The sequence below is a fragment of the Bos indicus genome, chromosome 21 (assembly GCF_029378745.1).
Source record: "Bos indicus isolate NIAB-ARS_2022 breed Sahiwal x Tharparkar chromosome 21, NIAB-ARS_B.indTharparkar_mat_pri_1.0, whole genome shotgun sequence".
In the NCBI taxonomy this organism is placed as follows: domain Eukaryota; kingdom Metazoa; phylum Chordata; class Mammalia; order Artiodactyla; family Bovidae; genus Bos; species Bos indicus.
This window is the reverse complement of record NC_091780.1, coordinates 49,514,515-49,523,323: the sequence shown is the minus strand read 5'-3', so window position 1 is coordinate 49,523,323 and position 8,809 is coordinate 49,514,515. Positions and strand designations below refer to the sequence as shown.

At 35.5% G+C, this 8,809-nt stretch overlaps 1 long non-coding RNA gene across 2 annotated transcripts in view; it reads right to left on the bottom strand.

The window, feature by feature from the left end:
- Window positions 1-2,383: 2,383 nt before the first annotated feature.
- Window positions 2,384-8,809, bottom strand: part of LOC109575385 (uncharacterized) — a 59,133-nt gene continuing 52,707 nt past the window's right edge. For both annotated transcript variants that reach the window (XR_011562675.1, XR_011562677.1), the window contains one exon: window positions 2,384-6,813. This is a non-coding gene — a long non-coding RNA (uncharacterized lncRNA). The remainder of the gene's footprint in view (window positions 6,814-8,809) is intronic.

Sequence of the window (8,809 nt, the reverse complement as noted above, 5' to 3'; positions counted from 1 at the left end):
AAACTCCTAGAGGAGAACATAGGCAAAACACTCTCTGACATACATCACAGCAGGATCCTCTATGACCCTCCTCCCAGAATATTGGAAATAAAAGCAAAAATAAACAAATGGGACCTAATTAAACTTAAAAGCTGCACATCAAAGGAAACTATTAGCAAGGTGAAAAGGCAGCCTTCAGAATGGGAGAAAATAATAGCAAATGAAGCAACTGACAAACAACTAATCTCAAAAGTATACAAGCAACTCCTACAGCTCAACTCCAGAAAGATAAATGACCCAATCAAAAAATGGGCCAAAGAACTAAATAGACATTTCTCCAAAGAAGACATACAGATGGCTAACAAACACATGAAAAGATGCTCAACATCACTCATTATCAGAGAAATGCTATGAGGTACCATTTCACACCAGTCAGAATGGCTGTGATCCAAAAGTCTACAAGCAATAAATGCTGGAGAGGGTGTGGAGAAAAGGGAACCCTCTTACACTGTTGGTGGGAATGCAAACTAGTACAGCCACTATGGAGAACAGTGTGGAGATTCCTTAAAAAACTGGAAATAGAACTGCCTTATGATCCAGCAATCCCACTGCTGGACATACACACTGAGGGAACCAGAAGGGAAAGAGAAACATGTACCCCAATGTTCATCGCAGCACTGTTTATAATAGCCAGGACATGGAAGCAACCTAGATGTCCATCAGCAGATGAATGGATAAGAAAGCGGTGGTACATATACACAATGGAGATTACTCAGCCATTAAAAAGAATACATTTGAATCAGTTCTAATGAGGTGGATGAAACTGGAGCCTATTATACAGAGTGAAGTAAGCCAGAAGGAAAAACACCGATACAGTATACTAACACATATATATGGAATTCAGAAAGATGGTAACAATAACCCTGTGTACGAGACAGCAAAAGAGACACTGATGTATAGAACAGTCTTATGGACTCTGTTGGAGGGGAGAGGGTGGGAAGATTTGGGAGAAGGGCATTGAAACATGTATAATATCATGCATGAAACAAGTTGCCAGTCCAGGTTCGATGCACGATACTGGATGCTTGAGGCTAGTGCACTGGGTCGACCCAGAGGGATGGTATGGGGAGGGAGGACGGTTCAGGATGGGGAACACATGTATACCTGTGGCAGATTCATTTTGATATTTGGCAAAACTAATACAATTTTGTAAAGTTTAAAAATAAAATAAAATTTAAAAAAAGGATAAACATAGGGCATGTCAGTATATTAATCATGTTTTTTACTATGTGTATTTTATGATATTTTGACATCTCCTTTTATGAGTCTCCTGAAGTCTGATACACTATCTCCCAGGGCCTAAATCACACCAGGGCAGGATACCAGACAACTAGGAACCACCCTTATATTTTAGAGGCTGCAGAAGTAACTCAAACTATCCAATCCTAAACTTGTTCTACTACTTACTCTGCCTTTCTCAATCCTTCCCACCAAAACCACAATAAAGGCTCTGGTCCATGCTTTCCCCTCACTCCTGCATCCTGACCTACCGTCCCTCTGCTTCCCCATCTGGCCCTGCATGGCGTGGCATACTTCCTCCTGAAAACTATAAAATACTATCTTTTCAATGGCAATCATTTTCTATCATCTATAAGCCAAAAGAATACCTTATCATGGTAGTTAACTAAAGTTTTACTTCATATAATCAGATTAATTTTTAGAATACTAAATGGCTTTTGCCACATCTTCCAACATACCAAAATGGTATTATACTTGGAAGTAATTCTTAAATATAAGTTTCACTATATTTTTTCCCATGATAATGCAAATGAATAACTGAACTCTTGAAAACTTGCAATAATCTTCCCCAAAGTATCCCTTTTCTCTCATCTATACTGCTTATCTCAAAAGAGGATTCATGGGACTTCTCTGGTATGGTAGTCCAGTGATTAAGAATCTGCCTGGCAATGCAGGGGACATGGGTTTGATCCCTGATCAGGGAACTAAGATCCCACATGTAATAGAACATTAAGTCCATGCACCCACACTCTCTGGAGCCCGTGTGCCACAATTAGAGAGCACAAGTGCAGCAACTACTAAGCACATGGGCCACAAATAGAGAATCCGTGTGTCACAGCAAAAGATCCAGCATGATGCAATGAAGATCCCGTGACCAGCAGCTTAATAAAGAAATAAAGAAATCCTGATGCAGTCAAATAAAGAAGGATTCATAATAAAAATAAATAAAAAGTATAAAAAATAATAAATAAAAATGAATAAATAAAATAAAAAGAGGATTCATATAATACTTCATATTTTTCTTCAAGCATACTTGAAGCATACAACCTAGTTCAATAAATATTATTAATATGTTGTTAATATTTTATAATACAAATAAACTCATACATGAATTTCCACATTTATACAATTATTCTAAATTGCTTTTTAAGATAAACAATAGCATTATTGAAAAACTTCATATTGGTGTAAATATTGGAAACACTGGAAATTTAAAAAATTTTTAAACCTTGAGGCTATACACATTAAAGAAGTTTTATATGTTGCTATTTTTGTTACCTAAACCTAACTAAAATTACTTTCACCAGCATGTTTTGAAGAATCTTAGTTGCAGATTCCCTAAGTAAGGAAAATGTAACTATTAACTTTAAAAGATAGATAATATATAGATACAAAGTATCATAATCCAAATAAGCCAAGATAAATGTTTTCAGAAAAGATCTGTAGTAATTTTAAGAGTTGAAAGGGTATTTTTTATCAATTGTCTATAATGACCCATAGTTATTTGTTATAAGATGCATTGGAATCTGCAGTGGAGAATCCACAATTATCTAAAGCCTCAAGGTGGCAAATCAATTATTCCATAATGAATGGCAAGTTATGTCAGTTGTAAATATGTGTCACAAGGATCATGTTTTAGTAGAAACAATGAAAGAAATCTTGAACAGCATTTTATTACCATGCTAATGCAGTAGAGCCTTCTGGCAACTATATAGAATCCAGAATATAATGTCTAAATACCCATGGAGAACATTTAGAATAAGAACACTAATATCCTCAAACAGCTGCTTACTTTATGCTAACCCAATAATAGTACTCAACTTTTTGGTCTCAGGATCCCTTTACCTTTAAAGATTATAGACAGCCCCAAAAAGTTTTTATGTGAGTTCAATCAATGGTTTATTACCTTATAAGAAATTAAAACAGAGAAAATATTTAAATAGGTATTTACTTATTTAGGAAATCTTTTAAAATCATAATAAACACCCCATGTTAATATCAGAGCAACTATGCTATCTTGTTCTGTAACCTCTGGACATGAAAGGAAGAAAGAAAAGTCTGAGTTTTTTAATAAAGAATAAAAATAAAAAATTTATCATTAAGGAAACAGTTTTAACCTTGCAGACTCCCTGAAGAAGAGAATTGCTTTGAGAACTGCTGCTCTAAATCTTTAGTTTATCAGTAGGAAAAGTTGAATTTGTCTACTAGGTCACATGAATTTCAGAAGGGAGAACTAATAGTAACCAAGCCAGTTCTTAGAGTTTTAAGAAACAGCCCAAGTCCAGTGACTAAGATAAGAACATTAACTTCTAACTTTACACAAAGTTCAAGTCCTCAGCCTTAGCCAATAACAGCAGAGGCTAGATATACGCATAGACAGCAGTAATGCTTTGAAATACACATAGCCATCAGCAGTGAGTTAACTGTGACAATGCTCTAAGTCTAAAAATTAACTTAATGATTTCTTTATGACTGTTTAATTCATTAGAGTTAATTACATATCAATACTGCAGTTAACTTATAAAAATGATAAACTGTGCTTCTGTTTCTCTTCTGTTGTCTAAAACATCTTCTGTGTACTAAAGCTCCTAAGGATAGATAAATAAGTCTTTGAGCTGGAGCTGACAAAAGAACTAATGAAGAACATCTGTGTAATACAGTGCATGTGTGAGTAGCAAATGTTTATATTTATTTGGCATGCATAAACATGCATGTGAAAAGTGAAAGTGAAGTGAAAGTTGCTCAGTCATGTCCGACTCTTTGCGACCCCATGGACTATAGAGTCCATGGAATTCTCCAGGCCAGAATACTGGAGAGGGTAGCCTTTCCCTTCTCCAAGGGATCTTCCCAACTCAGGGATCAAACCCAGGTCTCCCACATTGCAGGCGGATTCTTTACCAGCTGAGCCACAAGGGAAGTCCAAGAATACTGGAGTGGGTAGCCTAGCCCTTTTCCAGGGGATCTTCCCGACCCAGGAATCAAACCGGGGCCTCCTGCATTGCAGGAGGATTCTTTACCAACTAAGCTATCAGGGAATTTACCACATTAATTTCCTTTTTAAAGCAAAACCAAAATATGAACATTTTTCTACAACTCAATGAATTTCAAGATAAAATTACAAATATTTTAAAATAATTTTTAGGTGTCTATATAGTAGATATTTTGTTTGTCCACAATTATTCTCCCCCCCGACATACTAAATGTACCCTAAATGATCCTAATTATTATAATCTGAGTGGGCTTCAAATTGATTAAAAGCCAACAGAATACACAATGGAAAAAAAAAAAAAAACGATCTCTTCAGCAAGTGGGAGGGTTGCACAGCCACATATAAATCAATGAGGTTGGAACACACCCTCACGTCATATATAAAGATAAACTTAACATGGCTTAAACACAAATTAAAACAGGACTCTATAAAACTCCTAGAAGACAATGTAGGTAAAATACTCTCTGACACAAATTATACCAGTTTTCTTAGGTCAGTGTCCCAAGGCAATAGAAATAAAAGCAAAAATGAACACATGGGACCTAATTAAACTTACAAGCTTTTTACAGCAAAGGTGACCCAAGGTAACCATAAACAAAATGAAAAGGCAACCTGTGGACTAGAAGAAAATATCTGCAAATGATGCAACCAACAAGGGCCTAATTTCCAAAATACACAAACAGCTCATGCAACTCCACCCAAAAAAACAAAGAACCCAATCAAAAACTGGGCAAGAAGAACTACATAGACACTTCTCCCAAGAAAACATACAGATGGCCAACAGGCACATGAAAAGATGCTCAACATTGCTAATTATTAGAGAAATGTAAATCACAGTGACAATGAGGTACCACCTCACACTGGTCAGAACGGCCGTCATTAGAAAATATACAAATAACAAACGCTGGAGAGAGTGTAGAGAAAAGGGAACCCTCCTACACTGTTGGTGGAAATGTAAACTGAGGCAATCACTATGGAAAATGGTATGGAAATTCCTCAAAAAACTAAAAATAGTTTCTATATGATCCAGCAGTCCCACTCCTGGGAATATATCTAGATAAAACTATAATTCAAAAAGATATATGCACCCCTATATTCATAGCAGCACTATTCACAATAGCCAAGGCACATGCGCTTAGTCCCTCAGTCCTGTCTGACTCTTTGCCAATACATGGAAACAACCTAAATGTCCATCAACAGATGAATGGACAAAGATGTGGTACATATATACAATGGAATACTACTCGGCCATAAAAAAGAATGAAATAATGCCATTTTCAGCAACTTGGATGGACCTAGAGATTATCATACTAAGTGAAGCAAATGGGAAAGAGAAAGACAAATGCAATATGATAGCACTTGTCTACGGAATCTAAAATAGGACATAAATGAACTTATCTATAAAGCAGAATCATAGACATAAAGAATAGGCTTGTAGTTGCCAATGGGGAGGGGATTGGGGGAGAAATGGATTGGATTTGGGGATTAGTAGATGCAAACCACTATATGTAGACTGAATAAAAGACATGGTTCTACTGTAAAACCCAGGGAACTATATTCAATATCCTGTGATAAAATATAATGGAAAAGAATATGAAAAAGAATATATATATATATATATATAAATGAATCACTTGGAGATAATATATATATATGACTCACTTGGCTATACATCAGAAATCAACACTGTAAATCAACTATATTCCAATAAAATACATTAAAAAAAAAAAGCACCTATTGTATTGCCAAAAAAGGAAGCTAATAGAAAGATTCCTGAATTAACAAATACAAAAAGCAAACCCATTTGAAAACTAGAAGGTAAGCATCTCAAGAATATTAGGTCTCTGTCCATTTCTTAACTGGTGATTCCTAGGCATTAGTAAAAGCCTAATATATAAAAGGCATGCATTAGATTGTTGTAGAATAACTGAATGTATGAATAAAGGTAAGGAACTATCTTTGTGACATATACAACCAAAATTTACCTATGCGAGTTTTTTTCCACATTCTCTAATTGAGGCAATAGTGCTCAGGTTTGACAACTTGGAAAGTTAGGTGTTATGTGGGTCAAACATAGCAAACTGTATATTATAAATAAAAGCAATTTCCCTAAATCTGGATTGATCTTATTGTGAAACACAGAAAGTTACTAAAGTTATTCCTCTCTTCATTGGGAGAATGTAAAATTGTTTATCTGTAGTATATTTGCCAAATAAAATGTTTCCCGTTTTTCAACAGTTCTAATAATCATGAACTGGCTTACAAGACATTTTCTAGGTTAATTATGTGCTGTCATTGCAGGAATGAAATGTTTAAATCAAAGCAGAATAGCATTTACTATTTACAAGAGTTTGTTAAAGGCAATATATATAGAATGAACTCCTTAAAGTCTAAACAACCTAAAATTTTATTATCAACCTTGTTTTAATTAGTATATTTTTACTTTCCAATTTTTGGTAATATTAAAACATCCTTTCTTCATGCAATGTTCGCCCCTTTTTCTTCTGGTTTACTTTTGGGAGACGCTGAAGTCAATTCTGGTTAGCCTATGACAAAATATAAACTTATTAATAGGGTACTAGGATAACTCACAGAATTCAAGAATTTGAAAACATATGGCAAGAATACTGTAGTGGGTTGCATTTCCTACTCTAGGGGATCTTCCCAAACCAGGGATCAAACCCGAATCTCCTGCATCTCCTGCATTGGCATGCAGATTCTTTACCAACTACACCTCTTGGGAAGCCCAAGCATATATACACACCGCAGAAAGGACAAGAGCAACTGGATATCTCAAACATAGAAGTTCACAGACTCTATTTAAGAACATTGCCATTGATCTGACCCAGCTCCCGAAACATAATTCGAAATGACAAAAGAAATGGTCATTTAAAAACTTTAAACATTACTCATCTCTAAATAAAGTCAATATAATATTTAATAAAATAACATGTCCCCAAAATTAGAAGAATGAATCAGACCATTTGAACAGTTTAGCCTAAACATGCTTTAGGATCATATCATCCCCATATACCTAAATCTGTGTTCACCAAAACAATTTTATGATCATTGAATACATTTCTGAAGTATTCATATCTAGTCAAAAAACAGATATCCAATAGAAAGAACAAAATAAAGTCATTAGTGGTTCTCTCATCATTACCACATCCATATAAATTTAAATATTGGTATTAAAACCAATAACCCCTGTCCAGTAAATTAGGTTATTGTGAGACCACACCTAGACTAGATGGACTCACAAGACCACATAATATATGCTTTAAGAGTTAAGGTTAGTTATTTTGGAAGTTCAAAGGCAAATACAAAATTATGATAGTGTGGTGGTTTAATCTCTAAGTCATGTCCGATTCTTGCAACCCCATGGACTGTAGCCTGCTAGGCTCCTCTGTCCATGGGATTCTCCAGGCAAGAATACTGGAGTGAGTTGCCATTTCTTTCTCCAGGGGATCTTCCTGACCCAGGAATCAAACCTGGGTCTCTTGCATTGCAGGCAGATTCTTAACCAACTGAGCTATGAGGGAAGCCTGAAAAATTATTGATAAAGAATATTATATAAGATAAGAAGCTCTGGGTCACTAAGATGTGTGGTGAGGTAAAAGGAAAAGAACATGTGTGCATGAACGAATGAATGAAAGTCTCTCAGTTGTGTCTGACTGTTTGCCACCCCATGGATTATAGCCCACCAGGTTTCTCTATCCATGAAATTTTCCTGGCAAGAATACTGGAGTGGGTAGCCATTTCCTTCTCCGGGGAATCTTCCCAACCCAGGGATCAAACCTGTGTCTCCTGCACTGCAGGCGGATTCTTTACTGTCTGAGCCACAAGGGAAACTAGGTTATACTCTAAATTAGTTAAGCAAATAGAATGAAAAGACTGGTGTAGATGTGCTTTTTTATTCATTATTTTATTCAGTCCTATACTTTTCTGATAAATAGGTGATAGGATGGATGGATGGATGGATGGATAGGTAAATGGATGGTAGATGGATAAGTAGGTAGGTAGATAGACTAACAAATGACTTCCTTGACAATGAAAAATTGATCCACTTTGATTTTACAGCTAAAAGCAGAATCCTCAGCACAGGTTCAGTCCCAGGAAAGAGTAACAATTCAGAATATCCACCCCACAAGGCTTTTGCATATAATAACTCATTCATCTTTAACTTTATGGACTTGTAAATGATAAAGGAAGAAAGTACTTTACTGAGACCAAACTGAAGATTTTTATCTGCTCTCAAAGATTTTCCAATTAACCACCTCAAACCAAATTTTTATGATTGGCATTTACATCCTATCTTTCCAAAGTAAATTTAGAACTCAATCTGGTTTGATTCAGAGCTCAGAAATGTTAATTATATTACCTAAACGTGTGAGTCTTGACCAAAGTGAAGTATTTTAATTTAAAATCCAGTCATTTGTACTAAATACAGAGTACCCAAATGGCTGTCCACAGGCAAATGAGGCTCTGATTAAGGTTTCATTATTTATAGTGAAATTGAGAAAAATAAGAGCAATGCAGAAA